Genomic DNA, 23,569 nt, shown 5'->3' with positions numbered 1-23,569 from the left:
TAGAGGCATCTGGCACTTAACAGAACTGTATGCAGAAAGCAACTTTTGAATTTAAATATAATCAAATATCTATATTTGTCCATTTTTTAAATTTATATTGTTTTTGCTATAATAAATGTTGAGTATAGAAACAGTTAAAAAAAAAAAGATCTAAACAAGAAGAAAATACAAATCTCTGATATTCCATTATCCAGAAATAGGTGCTACAGTATTTTGGTATGTATATTTTCCATTATTTCTCTAAGCCTAATGTAGTAAGTTTTGAAAACAGGATGCTTATTTCATGGCAATGTGTTTTAAAACTGCATTTGAAATCATGTTTTCCTTCATATTCTGTTCACTTCCCTAAATCTAATTTTAGTTTTAGATAAATGAGTTTTATACTATAGTATTATGTAAAGAAAAGGGATTTTTGATCTCATCTACTCTGAATCCAATTTATATCAGGAAACTCTACCCTATATACAGTCTCCATAGGGTAGAGGAGGAAAAGGTTCATCATCTATTAACACATGGACAAGGAACACTTCTTTTTCAGATGCTTCTCTGCTTATATGCCCTAGATGTGGCAGTGACTAAGTTGCTCTGTGTCCTTGCTTCTTATAGCATGGCCCAAGAATGGAACCTCAATAGCATGGAAATCACTTGAGGTCTTTTTAAAACAGCAGAAGTGAAGTGACGACAGTGAAGTGAAGTCGCTCAGTCAAGTCCGACTCTTTGTGACCCATGGACTGTAGTCTGCCAGGCTCCTCCAGACATAGGATTTCCCAGGCAAGAGTACTCTAGTGGGTTGCCATTTCCTTCTCCAGGGGATCTCCTGGATCACCTGGGTCTCCCACATTACAGGCGGACTCTTTACTATCTGCGCCACCAGGGAGCTAGATGCTTCTCTGTTTATACGTCTTGGATGTGGCAGTGACTAAGTTTCTCTATTTCCTTGCTTCTTACAGCATGGCCCAAGGATGGAACCCCAATAGCACAAGAATCACTTGGGATCTTGTTAAAACTGCAGAATCTGGGCTTAAATATTATAGACAGACATAATCAGAACTTTCTGTTTAACAGTAACTCAAGGTGATTTGTAAATTGGAATTCTGAGGAGCTGTTTTTCAGCAACAGCTTCCACCAGGCCTTTCTTTCTGGAGGCTCTAGCTCTCCCTAAGCTCTGGAAAACACCAGTCCCTCCCTTGCCTCTTCACCCCAGGGATAGCAACGGTTTCTCATTCTCATCACTCCCTTCCTGTTCCCATTCTTTGTGAATTTCTTTAACTTTACATATACCACTGTAAATATCTCTTTCAATAAAGTCTCCTTTTAAATTTTCGTTTTCTCCAGGTATATGCCCAGAAGTGGGATTGATGGGTCATATGATAATTTAACTTTCACTTTTTAAGGAACCTCCATAGTTCATTGCAGCACTATTTACAGTGGAAGAAATCAAAACGTCCATCAAAAGATGAATGGATAAAAGAGATGTGTGTGTATACATATATATATATATATGTATATATCGTCACCGCCTTCTACAAGTGCCAGAGCCCGGTAGGCAGCGCTCAGGCTGACAGGGCCCCAGGAGAGGGAGAGGAGCTGAAGCCATCAAGCCACGGCTGAGGCCGCCGCTGGGCCTCCCTTCCCCTCCGCGGCCGGGCGCCAGGTAGGGAGGGGTGGGGGTGGGGGTGGGGGTGGGGGTGGGGGTGGGGGTGGGGTGGCGTGCAATGCCGAGAGGTGTCAGGGCTGGGGTGTTCTCTTCAAGGAGCTGGACAGTAATAAGGATGGTCACGTGGACATCCGCGAGTTGCTCCAGGGACTGGCCCGGCTGGGCGGGGGCCACCCGGACCGCGGCGCCCAACAGGGCATCTCCCCTGAGGGTGACGCTGACCCAGATGATGGCTTTGACCTGGAGGAGTTTATCCTCTACCTGCAGGAGCAGGGATGACGCCTTCTACTTCTGTTCCAGTCTGGACCGCAATCAGGACGGTAGATCGACCTCTCTGAGATCCAGCCGAGTTTCCGAGCCCTGGGCATTTCCCTCTAGCTGGAGTAGGCAAAGAAAATCCTGCACAGCATGGATGCGTGATAGTACCATGACCAGTGACTGGCAGAAGTGGCGTGACTAGTTCCTGTTGCATTCGCTGGAGAACGTGGAAGACGTGCTGTATTTCTGGAAGCATTCCATGGTCCTGGATATTGGCTAGTGCCTGACTATCCGGATGAGTTCTTGGAGCAGGAGAAGATGACTGGGGCATGGTGGAAGCAGCTGGTGGTGGACGCGGTGGCAGGTGCCATGTCCCGGGGAGGCACAGCCCCTCTGGACTGCCTCAAGATCTTCATGCAGATCCATGCCTTCAAGACCAACCAGCCGAACATCCTGGGGGGCCTCCGGAGGGAGCATGATCCAAGAGAGGGGCGTGCACTCCCTGTGGCGTGGCAGCGGGATTAACATGCTCAAGATTGCACCTGAGTCGGCCATCAAGTTCATGGCCTATGAGCAGATCAAGCAGGCCATCCAGGGGCAACAGGAGACACTGCACGTGTAGGAGCGCTTTGTGGCTGGCTCCCTGGCTGGTGTCACATCCCAAATCATCATCTGCCCTATGGAAGTGCTGAAGACGCGGCTGACCCTTTGCCTGAGGGGCCAGTAAAAGAGGCTGCTGGACTGTGAGTGGCAGATCCTGGAGTGAGGAGGGTCCCGTGCCTTCTACAATAGCTTACCTGCCCAACGTTCTGAGCATCATCCCCTACTCCGGCATCGAGCTGGCCATCTAAGAGGAGACCCGCGTCGGATCCCTGGATCAGGAAGATCCCTTGGAGAACGAAATGGCAACCCACTCCAGTATTCTCTCCTGGAGAATTCCATGGACAGTGGAGCCTGTCAGGCTACAGTCCATGGGGTCGCAAAAGGTCGGGACACAACTGAGTGACTGACACACGCACACACACACACATACACACACACACACATATAAACACACACAACAGAGTATCACTCAACCATAAAAGAATGAAATTGGGTCATTTGTATAGATGTGGATAGACCTAGAGAGTGTCATATAAAGTAAAATATGTCAGAAAGAGAAAAACAAATATTGTATATTAATCCTTTTGTGCAGATTCTAGAAAAAATTGTACCAATGAACCTGTTTGTGAGGTAGAAATAGAGACATGGATGTAGAGAACAAAATGGACACTAAGTGAGGAAAGGATGTTTGGGATGATTTGGGAAATTGGGACTGATATATATAAATTAGTATGTATAAAAAAGATAACTAATGAGAACCTGTTCTATAGCACAAGGAACTCTCCTTAATACTCTGTAGTGACCTAAATGGAATGAAATCCAAAAAAGGGGGGATATATGTACACATACAACTGATTAACTTGGTTGTACAGCAGAAACTAACACATTATAAAGCAATGATACCCCAATAAAAAAGTCTCTTTAAAACCCCAGAAGTAGGTGCTTTTTGTTTCCTCGCAGGATCCTGGCTGATCACCTCCCAATAAGTGGTCTTGGCAGTTAGGAGCTTCTCTCATTCTTTCTGAGGTTTTAAAATTCTGAATGCATAAAACTTCACTTTGTCAATTCTGTCACACTTAGTCTCACGCACTTGATTGAGTTTTTCTGAAGTCTAATGTGGCTTGGTTGGTTTCTCTCTAGCTTTTGTTACTTCCAAGTCAGCATGGAATTACTCCTTGTGGACTGAAATTCTATACAGTTTAGACATTCCTCTTCGGGAGACCTTTCTGGTGGATAAGTTAAAAACACCAATACAGTATGCTAATGCATATATATGGAATTTGAAAGATGGTAACGATAACCCTATATGCAAGACAGAATAAGAGACACAGATGCATTGAACAGTCTTATGGACTCTGAGGGAGAAGGTGAGGGTGGGACGTTCTGAGAGAATAGCATTGAAACATGTATATTATCATATGTGAAACAGAACGCCATTCCATGTTCAATGCATGAGACAAATGCTCAGGGCTGGGGCAATGGGATGACCCGGAGGGATGGGATGGGGAGGGAGGTGGGAGGGGGGTTCAGGATGGGGAACACACATAAACCCATGGCTGATTCATGTCAATGTATGGCAAAAACCACTACAATATTGTAAAGTAATTAGCCCCCAACTAAAATAAATAAATTTATTTAAAAAAAAAATTTACCACACATACTTTTTTGTTTTGAAAAAATATCTTACTTGATCCTCGTAATAAACTCACATTGTAAATACTGTTAAAGATGAGAAAACTGACAAAGGGATTACATAACTTTTCCAAGATCACACAACTGGTATCTGGCACAGCTTTCTGATTTCAGAGGCCATTCTCTCAACAGCATTATTGTCTACTTATTTTTCTGCCGACTACTTCCAGAAAAATTTGCTCTGATGAAGTCTGCTAATTTTTGAGCAGATACTATTGTTCATCTTTGAAAATATACTAGATTCCTAATCATTCTAATAGTTTGAGCTATTAAACCCTATTCACCAACCTCACATTCACAGCCAGGCATTCATTCTGCGGGAGGTCTATTTCTCTCTTCAATAGACGTACACTCTGCTCAGGACAACAAAGGCAATCCTAGATAGCCAAAAATGTGACTACAGATCAAACCAAATTTGTCCCCAGAAACTATGTCCTTGGCGTGTCCTCAGGACATGATAGGATTCTGGAATCTCAAGGTAACCTCATAACTCATTCAACTATCCTTGCCTTTCCATCTATTTGCCTGCAGTCTTCTGTTAGAGGACCACCTCTTCTGGATGCTCACAAGGTCATTGCATTTTTATAATTCTGACAGTCTGACAATCTCATGTTTACTAAGGTAGGACTAGGTTAAAGACTTTTAGGTGGTTGGAAGAGTATTATTTCTTCCTCTGTCTATGGAATTTTCCAGGCAAGAATACTGAAGCCAACTGCCATTTTCTTCTTCAGGGGATCTTCTCGACCCAGGGATTGAATCAGAGTCTCTTATGCCTCCTGCACTATTTACAATAGTCTTAGGGTCTGAGAACAGCCAGAAGCAGTACTGGATTGCATGAGCCTGTTGTTATTAAATACCATGTTTAAATAGCATTGAAACATGTATATTATCATATGTGAAACAGAACACCATTCCATGTTCGATGCATGAGACAAATGCTCAGGGCTGGGGCAATGGGATGACCCAGAGGGATGGGATGGGGAGGGAGGAGGGAGGGGGGTTCAGAATGGGGAACACATGTAAACCCATGGCTGATTCATGTCAATGTATGGCAAAAACCACTACTACTAATTACTTTACAATATTGTAAAGTAATTAGCCCCCAACTAAAATAAATAAATTTATTAAAAAATAAATACATAAATAAATATCATGTTTAACCATCAACACCAATGAAAGGGATTCTAATTAATTAATACCAAAGATATCACCCTTTCATACTGTTCATGGGATTCATTATTCATTGAAAGGACTGATGCCAAAGTTGAAGCTCCAATATTTTGGCCACCCGATGAGAAGAACCAACTCTTTGAAATAGACTCTGAAATTGGGAAAGATTGAGGGCAGCAGGAGAAGGGAATGATCCTAGCTAAAATATTTATGGCATTTTGATTCCACTTGTTTGACTTAGTGTGAATAGAGGGCTAGATTTCTAATTTATATTTACTGAAAACTTTTATATACTTCCATGTATTTTGGCATCTAGTATTACTGCTAAAAGTCTAGAAAATTTATTATCTTAGTGATCTAAAAAGATTTGAATGAAGCTTGAAACTTCTAATACAATTCTGAGAATATAAGGAAATACTATGTTGTAAAAAAATTGGAAATTTATAAGTGATACAGTATTATTAACTAAAGAACAGATTTTGCACAAATTTCACAAAATTTTATGCTAGGAAATTGAGGTTTTCTAATTCAAAAGTGGTGTTGTGGTGTTGGAGAAGACTCTTCAGAGTCCCTTGGACTGCAAGGAGATCAAACCAGTCAATCAGTCAATCCTAAAGGACATAAATCCTGAATATTCATTGGAAGGACTGATGCTGAAGCTAAAGGTCCAATACTTTGGCCACCTGATGCAAAAAACTGACTAACTGGAAAAGACCCTGATGTGGGAAACATTGAAGGTAGAAGGAAGAAGGGGACGACAAAGGATAAGATGGTTGGATGGCATCACCGACTCAATGGACATGAGTTTGAGCAAGCTCCAGGAGTTGGTGATTGACAGGAAAGTGCTGCAGTCCATGGGGTCACAAAGAGTCAGACACAACTGAGCAACTGAACTGACTGAATGCAAAAGTACAGGGCCTATCTTATCGAAAAAGAATTCAAAAGTTAGTGCAACGATATAGAAAAACTGGAACCCTAATATACTTCTACTAAGTGTAAATGTGCAGCAAATAGAAAGAACTGTTTACTAATAATTCAGGAAAGTTGACCATGCCCTTACCCTAGTGGGCTCCCCCTGTGGCTCAGCTGGTGAAGAATCTGCTTGCAATGCGGGAGACCTGGGTTTGATCCCTGGGTTGGGAAGATCCCCTGGAGAAGGGAAAGGCTACCCACTCCAGCATTCTGGCCTGGAGAATTCATGGACTGTATCGTCCATGAGGTCACAAAGAGTCGGACACGACTAAGTGACTTTCACTTAACCTAGTATCTGCCAAGTCCACTACTATTCTGAGAAACTCCTCAACATCTACCCATGAATGGGAATGTTCATTGCATTCTCTGCTATAATCATGGTTAAATGAAAATGATTTCAAGGCTCAACAAAAGGAACGTACAATATGTTATGCTTACATTCAGAATGCTATAGGTATTTTATGATACCATTTGTTCAGAGTCTGACACTTGAAAAACTTTAACATATATTGCTTGTATTTAACTATATATGAATATATGTTGTTGTTGTTCAGTCACTAAGTTGTGTCCGACTTGTGACTCCATGGACTTCAGCAGATCATAGCTTCCTTTCCTGCAGTATATATGTAGTAAAATATTAAAGTATTGAATATGGGGTGGTGTTTACCTCTGAGGGGAGAGAAAGAAGAAGGAATATATAACGACTATACAAATGGATTTCACCCTCATTATTAGAGTTGGGTGGTGATTTCTCATATGTACTCTTAAGTTAGTTTATATTCTCTGATTTTAACATAAAAAAGAAAAGTAGTACAAAGTATCAAAAGTGAGAAAGTATATAATAATGGGATACTACTAAAAAATATCATGCACACATACAAACAAACACAGATAAAGTGGGGAAATCTGAAAACCTGTGAACTGTACCAATATCTATATCTTGGTTATAGTGTGTTACTTTAAATTTGTTAGATGCTACCATTAAAACTAGATAAATATTTGGGCTTCCTTGGTGGCTTGAACTGTAAAGAATTTGCCTGCAATGCAGCAGCCCTGGGTTCAGGATCTTCTTATTTAACCTCTTACAAATGCATGTGAATTATATCAATAACTATTTCAATTTAAAATAAAAATAATTAAAAATAAATTAAAAGTATGCTTCCACAAGTATTTCTAAGATAAAATTGGCTTTCATTAAAATTCAAAGAATTTTAAAACTTTATAAGGATGAAGAAAATCTGCCACAACTGTCAATCACAAAATTGTTTGATTTAATTTCCAACTTGACTTTTTTTTCTAATACTGAGTAGCACCTTGGCCCCATGTATATAGTGTGTGCTAGGCTTACCTATAGAAAACAAAATGATAAAATGTATAGAAAAATCACCAAAAAATAATTTTATCTGTCTTTTGGGAATTACAAATGTGAACTTGAACATTACTTATTAAATAAATGAAAAGGAACACATATTAGCTCTCATTCTGCATATATGAATAAAACACCATTTTTGTCAATAATATTACAATTTACAGTAAGTTTGCACCAAACAACTTTAATACAAAAACTGACAACCGAACAGACTATTTCAAGCCTGGTCATGTGCCAAGTCCTAATAATCTTTAGAGCCTGTGGAAAAGCAGAATCCCAGTCAAGGGTCAAAATTTCCGAATTGAAATCCCTTAGGATTGGGAAGAAGAATCTACATTTACATGAAATTTTAATATACAATTTCTGTGCAATAAAACTTCAGAACTACTAGTTTTAACATTTGCATATTCTTGCTGGTTGTCACCTTTTACAAAATTAATCAACTGTGTCTGTACATCATATATGGGTTGCACTTTTAAACGGTAAAGTTCATTCCCTTTTAATCTGATAGGTTATTTTGTATCTAACTGGGCATGAGTATGTACTTGTGTGTAGCCAAGTGAGACCATCAAAGCTACAATGTAGAACCTAGATGAGCTTAAAAACAATTAAAGGGACAATAGAGTTGGCAGAAAGAAAAAAACAGTCCATTGCATTGTTTTCCATCTTTGTGAAAAAGCACCTTTCATTTTATTTGCATTGCTAAAAGCAACTTGTGTATGTAAAAATATATTTCGTGTTATATATGAGAGTAGAGAAACTCATAACTTTGTTCCTAGCAATGTCTGGCTGCTGGTAAGGCTCAATGAGTACTTTTTTTCTTTTTTTCTTTTTTCTAAATGAATGGGATCCCTGAAGCACAACATGCCATGTAGACAGAACCTGGAAGATATTTTCTGAAGTACTTTTTAACTAGGCTTTAGAATAATTAGGCTTTCCTACGGTCAACCACACTGATAATCTGAAGTAGGTGTCTAATTTCAGTGTCTTTACACATCCTCAACCTATTTGGGCTCACCTGATTTTAAACCCAGAGAAGGCAATGGCACCCCACTCCAGTACTCTTGCCTGGAAAATCCCATGGACGGAGGAGCCTGGTAGGCTACAGTCCATGGGGTCGCTGAGAGTCGGACACGACTGAGCGACTTCACTTTCACTTTTCCCTTTCATGCACTGGAGAAGGAAATGGCAACCCATTCCAGTCTTCTTGCCTGGAGAATCCCAGGGATGGCGGAGCTTGGTGGGCTGCCGTCTGTGGGGTCGCACAGAGTCGGACACGACTGAAGCGACTTAGCAGCAGCAGCAGCAGATTTTAAACCACATCTAGCGCTGTCTTGCTAGGCTAATGGAGAGTCATGTGGGACACACCAGGGGGTAGTTAAATATGGTTGTTCTTGATGCCTCTCTCATTGTCCAATTACCTGACTCTTGGAAGTTACAGCTCATGGAATCTTGGACCTGGGCACACAAGGGCATTTGATCAAACACAGATTCTCAGACCCAGAAGCCACATTTCAGCTCTAGCTCAGAATGAAGATCTGCCAAGCTCTTGGGATGATTTAGCACAGAAGATTTTAAATAGCTTCAGGAAATGCAAAACTTTCTGTCAATTTGAATGGTTCCCGTCACTTTTTTAGAACACCTGGCACTCTTATATTTAAATTACAATTCCAGTTCTAATTTGAAGGAAACTAATAAGCCCCTTTCTGCTTCTATAGTACTTTAGGTCTGGCTTTCCTTTAATTTTCTGAAAAGGCAGATTTGGGAAATGAAATTAGCAATGCAAGGTGAACCTAGTGTGAATTTTACTGAAGATTATGCAAATACAGGAAATGATAATTCTATCAGGATGTCATTACATGTGTCTACTTAGACACACATTTTCTGCTATGTTTAAGTTAAACAAAACACTAAATGACTATGTAGTATGACATCTCATTAATATGTTTCCATTCACATCTGTGCCTTTAGTATAAAAAAACCTGACTGCTTCAGTGATAAAAGATTAGGTCCTTTAATTAGAAACAAATGATAAACCACAGTTAACCCCATGTGATGCTTTCTAAAACTTCCATCAAATATTCCTCTTAAAACATTATTAAACACAAGTTCCCCAGATCTACTTCCTAGAAAGTGCCATTTAACAAAACCCAGGCAGGATGTTAATACTGGGGCCGAATTACAGGTTGCCAAAGCATTTCCTGTGAGGGGATTGACAGGGGATCATTTTGTTATGGGGCCACCTCCAGTGTGTTGTGACAACCACTCATTACACCTCTGCGCACAGCACTCAGCTGTAGGTTCTACAAGATGCAAATAGCTCCAAATGGGTTCAATTTAGAGCGAGTGGATAATGTATCATTCACTTCTCTAAGGTAGAAGCTTTTAATTTTCCAAGAACAAGGAAGAGAAGAACACTGCAGTTGCTGGAAATAAAGATTTAGTTAACCAACTATGAGAAATGGAGTCACAATAGCAATATCTGTTTCATTATAAATAAAAACAGTTTACCTGCATTGTTTCCCCTTAGCCTAAACCAAAACACCAAGTGGTCAAGTGAGCATCACCTCTCAATACATATAATTATCCACTTAAGAGCTCCATGTCAAAAACTAGTAACCTCTAAGTCATGGTAGGTTTTTCGCTTACAAAAGGAACTGCTTACAAAGCTACTATGGTTAATTACAATAATATTCAAAAAGTGTTTAAAACGCATTTTGATATGGAAAAAAGTACCATGGTAAGCTTTTCACAGTTAGACTTTAATATTTTAGTGTGCTAGCTTTTCCACCCCTCTGTGATTTTACTCCCACTGTTCTATTACTGATTTCGGTAAGTGTTGCTAACAATGGAATGCTGCAAGTCCCTACTACCAGCTATTTACACAAGAGAGTTATGCTAATATGGATTAGAAAAGTCAATAAGCCCATTTAAGATTCCTGTGTTTAACAAAGCCACAGGAGAAGCCAGGGACCTACAAAACAGGCTCATATGAAAAGATGGCTGTTTTCTGCTATGAGTATATTAATGAGCAGAACTCTCTCTGCTCTAAATTGTCAGCATCTCTCTGGTCATGATTACTAAAATTCTCTGAATGTTAATGTTCTTTTGTTTTAAGCTAAAAACTAATTATCCACTAGAAATCAACTGAGGTGTGCCTAACTATATTTGATCTATGTGAAAATGATAATGAATTTATCTAAAAATTTTTGAACTGAAAACAATTTCTTTAACCTACTCAGGATGTAGAACGCTTATAAAAGTAATGATTCTTAAAGTTGTTATTCTCTTCTTGAAAATTAAGCTTTAAAGATTACTTTTCCAGTAGACAAAGCACGTACATTATATATATATGCAAACAGACATATAGAACCATTACAGTTACTGTTTATAAGTTGAAGACCTTTAATGCACTTTGTACAAATTATATATATATATGCTTATAGACATATAGACATATGTGTCCCTCTCAGAGAGAGAAGTCCATTTTGGATTTGATCCCAGGAATCACTGGTAGGAGAGAGTAAAAGTGGCATAGGGAAGAGAAGGCAGTCATTCAAGTCGGAATTATCAAGCAAGTTGTTTACTTCTGCTGAGGAAATCTGGGGGTCTGTATAATATGCACCATAGAGTTACCCATCAATGTGGCAAGGGAACCTAGCATTTATGGACTTATTTCCATCAGTCATGGCTGAGTGCTATTCCTAGGGTATGTATAATAATTCTCTAACACTTAGGTGGTTTAATTAAAATAAAACTCAAGGAACAGGCAATGTTGGGTTTATACTACTATCTCTTCCTTTATAGTAACTTATTTCCTCCCTTTGGGCTGCTACAACAAAATACTACAGACTGAGTGGCTTAGAAACAACAGAAATTCATTTCTCACAGTTCTGGAAGCTAGAAAGTCCAAGATCAAGGCACCGACAGCTTTGATGTCTAGTCAGGGCCTGATACTGGTCCATAGATAGCTGACTACTCGCTGTGACCTCACACGGTGGAAGGAGCAAGGGAGATCTCTGGGGCATCATATAAAGGTTTCTCCTAGGGGCTCCACCCCCTGACCTAATCATCTCTAAAAGACCCATCTCCTGATACCAACAGCTTGATGACTGGGATTTCAACAGAGGAATTTTGAGGTGTCACAAACATTCAGTCTATAGTATCAATGGAAGGCATAATTCTTAGTTGGTCGTGCTGCTTTTTGGACTGAGATTATATTTCCTAATCACCCCTGACCAAGTTTCATTTAACGAGATATAATCAGAAGTGTTTGTGCAACTTCTAAGCACTAATCTTAACAGGTAAAAAAAAAAAAGTCTCTTTTTTCAATATGGTCTCCTTCCTACTGCCCGGAATATAGACCTAAAGGCTGGTGTTCTAGCAGTCATTTTGGACCATGAGGGTAAAATTTTGTGTTAATGAGAACCGAGTTCTAAAAAATTTATCTCCAGACTTTACATGTGAAAGAAATACAATTAGACCTTGTTTAGAAATATTATCTTTGGATTTTCTGTCACATGCAGCTGAACCTAATGTCAACCATTACAGATACTGTTTGTAATAATTTGGAAACCTATAATATACTTTGTACAATTTGATGAAAGATATATATTTTATGTAAATAGTAATAATAATGAAACATATTAAGGAATAGAACACATTGGATACGAATTCTTATTATAAAAAAATATCAATTTTCCCTACTTTCACCTATAGATCATGTACAATTTCAGAAAAAATTCAGGAGTATTTTTTTTAGCTTTATAGGTGTTTTTCTAAATTTAATATAAGAGAAAACCACAAGAGTACCCAAGACACTCTTGAAAAGGGAAGCTCCACTTAGCAGATTTCAAGAATTCTATAAAAATATATTAATTAAGAGTGTTCAATATTAATACAGGTTTAGAAAATTGTACAAAAGAGCTAAATTATAAACCTGTGAACTAAAAATTTATACATGCATATTTGTATATATGTGCACACACATGTGTTCATATGCACACATATGTAATAAGGATGCAATTGGAGATCACAGTTGGAACTGATGCAAAAATGGAAAAACACAAATGAACTCCTACCTAAAAGATGCTACTTCAGATGAACCAACTTAAAATGTAAAAGTACTATTTCAAAATATTTAAATAAATCATGTATTTGTCTCCAGAGGTAAGGAATCATTTCTCAAGGAAGATCAAAGAACCCCAAAACTATAGAACTAAATTTGTACAAATTGTACTTTAATAAATGTGAGAATTGGACGATAAAGAAAGCGTAGTACTGAAGAATTGATGCTTTTGAACTGTGGTGCTGGAGAAGACTCTTGAGAGTCCCCTGGACTGCAGGAGATCCAAACAGTCCATCCTAAAGGAAATCAGTCCTGAATATTCATTGGAAGGCCTGATGCTAAAGCTGAAACTCCATACTTTAGCCACCTGATGCGAAGAACTGACTCATTGGAAAAGACCCTGATACTAGGAAAGATTGAAGGCAAGAGGAGAAGGGGACGATACAGGATGAGCTGGTTGGATGGCTTCACAACTTGATGGACAGGAGTTTGAGTAAGCTCCAGGAGCTGGTGATGGACAGGGAAGCCTGGCGTGCTGCATTCCATGGGGTCATAAAGAGTTGGACATGACTGAGGAACTGAACTGAACTGAAAATTACACATCTGTTTATCAAATTTTATATACATTAAAAAACAATGAGAAGATATTTGGAATACCAAACAGTAATGGTTAGTATTCATGTTCAGTTCAGTTCAGTTCGGTCGCTCACTCAGGTCCGACTCTTTGCGACCCCATGAACCACAGCACACCAGGCCTCCCTGTCCATCACCAATTCCCGGAGTCCACCCAAAGCCATGTCCATTGAGTCAGTGATGCCATCCAACCATCTCATCCTCTGTTATCTCCTTCTCCTCCTGCCCTCAATCTTTCCCAGCATCAAGGTCTTTTAAATGAGTCAGCTCTTCACATCAGGTGGCCAAAATATTGGAGTTTCAGCTTCAACATCAGTCCTACCAGCGAAAACCCAGGACTGATCTCCTTTAGGATAGACTGGTTGGATCTCCTTGCAGTCCAAGGGACTCTCAAGAGTCTTCTCCAACACCACAGTTCAAAAGCATCAATTCTTCTGTGCTCAGCTTTCTTTATAATTCAACTCTCACATCCATACATGACCACTGGAAAAACCATAGCCTTGACTAGATGGACCTTTGTTGGCAAAGTAATGTCTCTGCTTTTTAGTATGCTGTCTAGGTTGGTTACAACTTTCCTTCCAAGGAGTAAGCGTCTTTTAATTTCATGGCTACAATCACCATCTGCAATGATTTTGGAGCCCAGGAAAATAAAATCAGCCACTGTTCCCACAGTTTCCCCATCTATTTGCCATGAAGTAATGGGACCAGATGCCATGATGTTAGTTTTCTGAATGTTGAGCTTTAAGCCAACTTTTTCACTCTCCTCTTTTGCTTTCATCAAGAGGCTCTTTAGTTCTTCTTCACCTTCTGCCATAAGGGCAGTGTCATCTGCATATATGAGGTTACTGATATTTCTCTCGGCAATCTTGATTCCAGCTTGTGCTTCTTCCAGCCCAGCATTTCTCATGATGTACTCTGCATATAAGTTAAATAAGCAGGGTGACAATATATAGCCTTGATGTACTCCTTTTCCTATTTGGAACCAGTCTGTCGTTCCATGTCCAGTTCTAACTGTTGCTTCCTGACCTGAATACAGATTCCTCAAGAGGCAGGTCAGGTGGTCTGGTATTCCCATCTCTTTCAGAATTTTCCACAGTTTATTGTGATCCACACAGTCAAAGGCTTTGGCATAGTCAATAAAGCAGAAGTAGACATATTTTTGGAACTCTCTTGTTTTTTTGATGATCCATCGGATGTTGGCAATTTGATCTCTGGTTCCTCTGCCTTTTCTAAAACCAGCTTGAACATCTGAAAGTTCACGGTTCATGTATTGCTGAAGCCTGGCTTGGAGAATTTTGAGCATTACTTTACTAACGTGTAAGATGAGTGCAATTGTGCGGTAGTTTGAGCAATCTTTGGCATTGCCTTTCTTTGGATTGGAATGAAAACGACCTCTTCCAGTCCTGTGGCCACTGCTGAGTTGTTCATATTTGCTGGCATATTGAGTGCAGCACTTTCACAGCATCATCTTTCAGGATTTGAAATAGTTCAACTTGAATTTCATCACCTACACTAGCTTTGTTCGTAGTGATGCTTTCTAAGGCCCACTTGACTTCACATTCCAGGATGTCTGGCTCTAGGTGAATGATCACACCATCGTGATTATCTGGATTGAGAAGATCTTTTTTGAACAGTTCTTCTGTGTATTCTTGCCACCTCTTCTTAGTATCTTCTGCTTCTGTTAGGTCCATACCATTTCTGTCCTTTATCGCGCCCATCTTTGCATGAAATGTTCCCTTGGTATCCCTAATTTTCTTGAAGAGATCTCTAGTATTTCCCATTCTACTGTTTTCCTCTATTTCTTTGCATTGATCGCTGAGGAAGGCTTTCTTATCTCTCCTTGCTATTCTTTGGAACTCTGCATTCAAATGGGTATATCTTTCCTTCTCTCCCTTGCTTTTTGTTTCCCTTCTTTTCACAGCTATTTGTAAGGCCTCCTCATACCATGTTGCTTTTTTGCATTTCTTTTTCTTGGGGATGGTCTTGATCCCTGTCTCCTGTACAATGTCACAAACCTCCGTCCATAGTTCGTCAGGCACTCTGTCTATCAGATCTAGTCCCTTAAATCTATTTTCACTTCCACTGTATAGTCATAAGGCATTTGATTTAGGTCATACCTGAATGATCTAGTGGTTTTCTCCACTCTCTTCAATTTCAGTCTGAATTTGGCAATATTAAAAAGAGATTCTACTCACTGTAAAACTTGGCAAAAATATAAAATTACATTTCATAGAAACCAAAAAATCAATAAATATATGAAAAGATGCTTAATTCCATTAGAAATCAGAGTTAGGCAAATTAAAACTTCAATAATAAACTGTTTCAAATTATCACACTGTCAAAATTTTAAATGATACCAGTCAGAGTTTATACACTGTAAGTGGAAGCATAAACTGGGAGTACTACTTCAGAAAACAATTTGCAAAACTTACAGACATTTCTATAATAGCAAAATATGAGGGGTGAACCACTGACAGGATAATAAATAATTGTTGGTATACTCATATACTATAATATTTTAGAGAAAGAAAAAAAGAAATATAATTGTATGCTACAACATGTATGAATCTCTAAATATAATATTGAGCAAAGAGAAATAGCAGAATAATACTATATAATCTGTAAGATCTTGTGTATCTTTGGCTCTGAACTAATGTAAACATGTATGGCATAAAAGCTCACAAGATTCAGGTTGACCTAAAGATTTTTAGCACCAAAAAGCAAACAAATCTCCCTAAATCAACCTAGAAATAATTCAAGTTATCACTAGATAGGATTGTTAAAACCTCACTGAAAAATTCAGACACTGGTTAGAATCTTCAGAAGAATTTTACACTAGTGACTAAATTAGTCCCAGAATAAATGTTTCACTGTCTTTTCTATAACAAATCTTTAAAAAAGGAGCCTCAAAAGGATGAAATTGATCTGTTGGTAAGTTAACTGCTTGCCAGAACAAAGTCTAACATTCTTAAAGAAATGATACAAGTTTTAGCACTGGACAAATGAAATTTTAGAAAGTCCGGCATCCAAAATATATTTCTAGGCATGAAGTTAAGAAAAGAATCCAATTAATAGAAATATACCTAGAATTTAGGGAAAGAATAGAATTAGAAGATAAAATTTTAACCATCATAAAGGTAATACTAGGATGTAAAGGACAACATGGATATAATGAGGAGAGTGAATAAAGATACAAAAACTAAACTGAAACTTCTTGAGATGAAAATAAATATATTAAATGGAAAATAGGTTGGATGGGATTAACAGATAATTAGATTCTGCAGAAAGAATGAAGAGTGATTTGAACTTGAAGACACAGTAATAGAAATTATTCAAAATAAAGCACAGAGGAAAACAAACACTGAAAAATAATAAATGGCATATTAGTTACCTGTGGGACTCTACTGGTTTTCTATTGTTTCCATACAAATTACCATAAAGTGGCTTAACCAACAAGAATTTGTTATGCTACAATTCTGTGGGTTAGAAGTCCAACATAGGACTTACCGGTCTACAATCAAGTTATAGGCTGGATTACACTCCTTCCAAAAATTTAGAGTAGAATCCGTTTCCTTGTCTTTACAGTTTTTAGAGGCTACCCACATTTCTTGGCTCACAGCTTTCTTTCCATTTTTAAGCCAACAACAGTAAATTGAATCCTCATATCCCTCTGACCCTCTAATGGTCATAGCTCTTTCTGTGATCACAATTAGAGAATGCTCTCTGCTTTCAAGGGCCTATGTGATACTAGACCCACCCAGATAATCCAGGAAAATCTTTCCGTCTTAATGCACTTAACATTGTCACATCTGTAAAATCCTTTTTGTAAGGGATATATTCACAGACTCCAGAGATAAGGATATAGTTATGGCAGGGAAGCACACTTCTGAGAATCAGAGAAACCAAAAAAAATCATCTAATACATGAGTAAATGTGATTCCAGGAGGAAGGATGGGAAACCAAAGATATTTACAGAAATTATTAAAAATTTTTCAAAATCTGACAAAAACTATAAATCTACATATGCAAAAATCTCATCAAAATTCATACAGAATAAACACCTAAAGGCATAACAAAATCAAATTTCTATATACCAATGACAAAGAGTAAATCTTAAAAGTATTCAGAGAAAAAAATGACACAGTATGCACACAGAACAAAGATAAAACAACAGTAATCTTGTTTTCTGAAACTATGTCTGCCTAAAGGTAATGGAGGAACATCTTTAAACACTGTGAGAGAGTCAATTCCTAGGCAGGTTGATAAGAAGTCCTGGGGTCTCCAAGGAGAGAGAGGTCTGGAATTCTCAAGGAGGAGGAAAGGACAAACTTTTTTTTTTTTTTCCCCTCTACATTCCTTAGTCTTAGTCACATAAAATGTTTTTATATTTAAGCCTGGAACTTTTGATTACACAACAAACAACTCAGTTTAAACTCTGTACTAGTGATTATACAACAATGTATCCTGCTTGAGGACAGTTTCTCCTTCCTGAAAACCTTCTGGTTATTTTAGTCCTGTTATTTTAAAATGTAAATTATGGGAGTGGGTCTAGTAGATCTTTACAACCTCCAGACATTCCTTTGATTCGATGTAAAAACTAATTAAAAGTATGTAACTCCCTTGCTAACCTTAGCTAAGAGGGCACTCTTTCTGCCCCCTTCTGATGTCAGAAGCTTATCTCTTTTATACTTTAATAAAACTTTATTACACAAAAGCTCTGAGCAATCAAGCCTTGTCTCTGGCCCTGGATTGAAGTTTTCTCCTCCAGAGGCCAAGAATCCCAGCGTCTTGGGTGGTTCAGCAACAACCTTTCAATTTGAGGGAGACTGGCATGAACAAATATAAACCTCGAATTTTATACTTAGTAAAATATCAAGAGTGAAAGAAGTCTTTTCAGAAGATAAAAGTTGAGAGAACTCACCATCAGCTAACTGAACTATAAGACATGTTAAAGGAAATTCTTCAGGCAAAAGGAAACTGATACCAGATGGACATTGGATCTACATAAAGCAATAAGGAGGGCCACACATGGTAAATAAGTGGTAACGTACAATTTTTTTCTCTCATTTTAATATCTGTGAAAGATAGTAAACTTTAAAAAATAGCAAGGTATTTTGAGTTTCATAACATCTAGAGGTAAATTGCGTGACAAAAAAGCACAAGGGATAAGAGAAATAAAAGTGAAGTATATGTTAAAAGTACTTACATTCTGTGTGGCTTGGTATAATAATTGTTATTGTTGTCACTAAGTCACATCTGACTCTTTTGTGTCTCCATGGACTGCAGCCCATCAGGCTCCTCTGTCCATGAAATTTCCAGGCAATATACTGGAGTAGGTTACCATTTCCTTCTTCAATGATAATAGTTAAAATGAACTAAAAGTTAAGAATTTCTCTCATTAAATCTAAGGCAACTACTAAAATTACAAGAAGAATCATAGATAATATTCCAATAGTGCAGATAAAATGTAATCACAAACCATTAAAATAATCCAAATGTAGGCAGGAAAAAGAAGAAAAACATATTGTATACGTATAAATTAAATGGCAAACGGTGATTTAAATGCAACCATATCAACATTTGCATTAAATGCAGATGATTTAAATATTCCAAACAATGAACAGAAATGTTTAGATTGTATAAAAAAGTGAGACTAGGCTATAAGCAAAGTTTATACAAACTGTACACAAAGACTTGCTTTAAATATAAAAACAATGTTAAAAAAATAATATGTTGAAAATGACATACACACAGTTCTTAATCAAAAGAAAGTTGAAAACTCCATAATGATATTAGAAACAGAGAATGAGATGGTTGAATGCATCATGGATTCAATGGACATGAGTTTGAACAAACTCTGGGAGATAGTGAAGGACAGGGAAGCCTGGGATGCTGCAGTCCATGGGAAAGCAAAGAGTCAGATATGACTGAGCAACTGAACAACAACAATATTAGAAAAGTAAGCTTTAAGTAAAAAAAATTAACAAAAATACAAGACCTATTGTAATGAAAAATGAGTAAATTCACCAAAATGGCATAATCATTCTACATGTTTATGTACCTAGTATCAGAGTCATAAAGCAGAATCAGAGTCATAAAGCAAAAATGGACAGAACAAAAGAAAATACATTAACAATTATGGTTTAAGATTTTAGCTCTTATTTCCCAGTAATTGGTAGAACATATTGTCAAAAAAAAAATTAAAAAAGCAGTAATAGAGAAAGCTTGTACAACATATCAACCAATTTGACCTAATTGACATTGCAGAACACTAGACTCACACAGCAGAATATACATCATTAACAAGTAAACATAAAATATTGACAAAATAAACCATATTCTGGGACATAAAGCAAAGCATATAGTGCATGCTCCTTCAAACATACCAGAAACAAACAAAAAACCCAACTTAATTAAATATAGATTTCATGACAACCACAAATATATGGCAATTATATAACACACTTCTAAACAAATTAAAAAAATCATGGGTCAAAGAGGAAATAAAAAGGAAATTAAATATAGTTTAAAAAATATCAAACAATTAGTTTGCTAGGTCTGTCTTAAGTACCAAAGACTGGGTGGCTTAAACAATAGATATTCATTTTCTCACAGTTCTGGGGGCTAGAATTCTGAGATCAATGAATTGGCAGGGTTGTCTCAAGGGGGTCTATCTCCTTGGCTTGTGGATGGCTATTTTTATATTCACATACTCTTCCTTCTGTGCATGTCCTCCATTCTGGCACCAATTACATGTCCTACAATTCAACACAATTACATCACTATCTGGAGAGATAATGTCAGAAACCACAAGTTAAAGGCTCAGTCTTATAAGACTCTTCCTGGCCACCCCAGACACTAAATACCTGTGCTTCTGAAAGACTGGCTACAGATTGGAATTTCCATCATCCCTCTCCTTAGGTTTGACTAATTTGCTAGATTTGCTCACAGAGCTCAGAGAAGCATTTTAGTTACTAAATTACTGGTTTGTTTTAAATGAATATGGGCTTCCCTGGTGGTTCAGTGGCAAAGAATCCACCTGCAATTCAGGAGCCACAGCAGATGTGGGTTCAGTTCCTGGGTCAGGAAGATCCCCTGGAGGAGTTTAGGGCATCCCACTCCAGTACTCTTGCCTGGAGAATCACATGGACAGAGGAGCTTGGTGGGCTACAGTCCACAGGGTCACAAAGAGTCAGACATGACTGACAGGACTTAGCACTCACACATGTATAAATGAATATATCTTGTAAACTGTCAGATGGAAAAGATACACAGGACAAAGTACAAGGAAATGGCGAGGAGCGTCTATGCTCCTTCTGAGTATGTCACTCTTTCAGAATCTCCATGAACTCACCAGCCTGTAAGTTCTCTGAACCCCGTCTTTTAGGGGTTTTATGGAGGCTTCATTACATAGGCATGACTGATTATATCATTGATCATTGGTAACTGAACTCAATCTCCAGCCGGTTTCCCTTCCCTGGAACTCAAGAGTGTTGGACTGACAGTGCCAACACTCAAATCAGATTGTTGGCTCCCATAGCAACCAGACCTCGATCTTATATGTTTTCCAAAAGTCATCATGTTAACAACAAAACACAACTTTATTACTCTCATCCTAGGCAATCCCAAGGGTATTAAGAGCTCTGTGCCAGGAACAGGATGGAAATCACTTATACATTCTTAGTATAAATCATAGTATCACAATGTCTGTGTCTAAATTTCCTCTTTTTATAAGAATACCAGTCATATTGGATTGCTGTTGTTTTGGTTTAGTTGCCACGTCATGTCCAACTTTTTTTCATGACACCATAGACTGTAGCATGCCAGGCTTCTCTGTCCTAGGGATTTCCCATGCAATAATACTGGAGTGAGTTGCCATATCCTTCTCCAGAGTATCTTCCCAGCCCAGGAACTGAACTCACAATCTCCTGCATTGCAGGCAAATTCTTTACCACAGAACACCTGGATTAGGGCCTACCTAATGATACCATTTTTATCTTAATAACTACTAATTCTTCAAAACACATTCTGAAGTACTGGAGGTTAGCACCTCAACATATTAATTTTGTAGGGAAGGAAGGAGGAACACATTTCAGCTTATAATACAGCTCTTTTATATAAAAGAAAATTGTCTTAAAGCACTGATCTGAGTTTCCATCTTCAGAAATTAGGGGAAGAAGAGCATATCGAAAGCAAATAAGGGGAGGGAAGAAAATAATAAGGGTAAGCATAGAAATTAACACAACTGAAAACAGAAACCAAATAAACCAATAAAACAGAAGTCTGAATATTTTAGGTAATCAGTGAAATTGATAAACCTCTATCCACTGGATAAATTAAAAAGAAAAAGAGAAACACAACAAAACATCAGGAATGAAAGATCTGACATCATTTCAGATTCTGCAGAATTTCAAGATATTAAGAAACTAGCATAAAATTTTATACAATAAATTTGATAATTTATATGAAATGGAAAGTTCTTGAAAGACACAAATGATCAAATCTCATTAAAGAAGAAACAAAATTTGAATAGCCATATATCAATAAAGATTGAAGGCAGAAGGAGAAGAGGATAACATGATGAGATGGTTGGATGGCATCACCGATTCAATTGACATGACCTTGGACAAGGAACAAAAGACTGGTTCCAAATAGGAAAAGGAGTACATCAAGGCTGTATATTGTCACCCTGCTTACTTAACTTACATGTAGAGTACATCATGAGAAACCCTGGGCTAGAAGAAGCACAAGCTGGAATCAAGATTGCCGGGAGAAATATCAATAACCTCAGATATGCAGATGACACCACCCTTACAGCAGAAAGTGAAGAGGAACTAAAAAGCCTCTTGATGAAAGTGAAGGAGGAGAGTCAAAAAGTTGGCTTAAAGCTCAACATTCAGAAAACTCCAAAATCACTGCAGATGGTGATTGCAGCCATGAAATTAGAAGATGCTTCCCCCTTGGAAGAAAAGTTATGACCAACATAGACAGTATATTAAAAAGTAGAGACATTACTTTGTCAACAAAGTTCCGTCTAGTCAAGGCTATGGTTTTTCCAGCAGTCATTATGCATGTGACAGTTGGACTATAAAGCTGAGCACCGAAGAATTGATGCTTTTGAACTGTAGTGTTGGAGAAGACTCTTGAGAGTCCCTTGGACTGCAAGGAGATCCAACCAGTCCATCCTAAAGGAGATCAGGCCTGGGTGTTCATTGGAAGAACTGATGTTGAAGCTGAAACTCCAATACTTTGGCCACCTCATGCGAAGAGCTGACTCATTGGAAAAGACCCTGATGCTGGGAAGGATTGAGGGCAGGAGGAGAAGGGGATGGCAGAAGATGAGATGGTTGGATGGCACCATCGACTCGATGGACATGGGTTTGGGTAAACTCCAGGAGTTGGTGATGGACAGGGAGGCCTGGCGTGCTGCAATTCATGGGGTTGCAAAGAGTTGGACATGACTGAGCGGCTGAACTGAACTGATGCTGGGAAAGATTGAAGGCAGGAGGAGACGGGGACGACAGAGGATGCGATGGTCAGATGGCATCACTGACTCAATGGACATGAGTTTGTGTAGACTCTTGGAGTTAGTGATGGACAGGGAGGCCTGGCGTGCTGCAGTTCATGTTGTCACAAAGAGTCAGACACGACTGAGCGACTGAACTGAAATATTTGGAGAGATACCATGTGTATATGAATGGCAATACTGGCTATTATGATGATGCCATATTTTTTAAAGGCTCAAGTTATGTTCAATATTACAAATCATTTGGAAATATATATCAAAATCACAACAAGCTATCATTTCACTCTCAAAAGAATGGCCATTAATAAAAAGAAAAATGTAGGAAATAAGTGTGGCAAGGATGTGGAGAAAGTATAGCCCTTCTGCACTGCTGGTGGGAATGTAATATGATATAGACACTATTGAAAACAACACAATGATTCTTAAAATGTTAAACACAGAATTAGCATGCAATCCAGCAGTTCTCAGTACACATGCAAAAGAACTGAAAGAACTCAAGCAAATATTTGTACATCTGTGTTAGCAAGATTCACATTAGTCAAAAGGTGGAAACAACCCAAAAGTTCGACAGATGAATAAAGAAAGTGTGGTTTATAATACAATGGAATATTATTCTGCCTT

General features: G+C 38.2%; 1 pseudogene; it reads left to right on the top strand.

Annotated features, from left to right (window-relative positions):
* The first annotated feature begins 1,715 nt into the window (after positions 1 to 1,715).
* On the top strand, positions 1,716 to 2,766 carry LOC145540460 (mitochondrial adenyl nucleotide antiporter SLC25A23 pseudogene; annotated as a pseudogene).
* Positions 2,767 to 23,569: the final 20,803 nt, after the last annotated feature.

The sequence above is a fragment of the Giraffa tippelskirchi genome, chromosome 3, assembly GCF_054371585.1.
Source record: "Giraffa tippelskirchi isolate mGirTip1 chromosome 3, T2T-mGirTip1v1.2.pri, whole genome shotgun sequence".
Lineage (NCBI taxonomy): Eukaryota > Metazoa > Chordata > Mammalia > Artiodactyla > Giraffidae > Giraffa > Giraffa tippelskirchi.
Note: the sequence above shows the minus strand (reverse complement) of the source record. Positions and strands in the feature narration are given on the sequence as shown.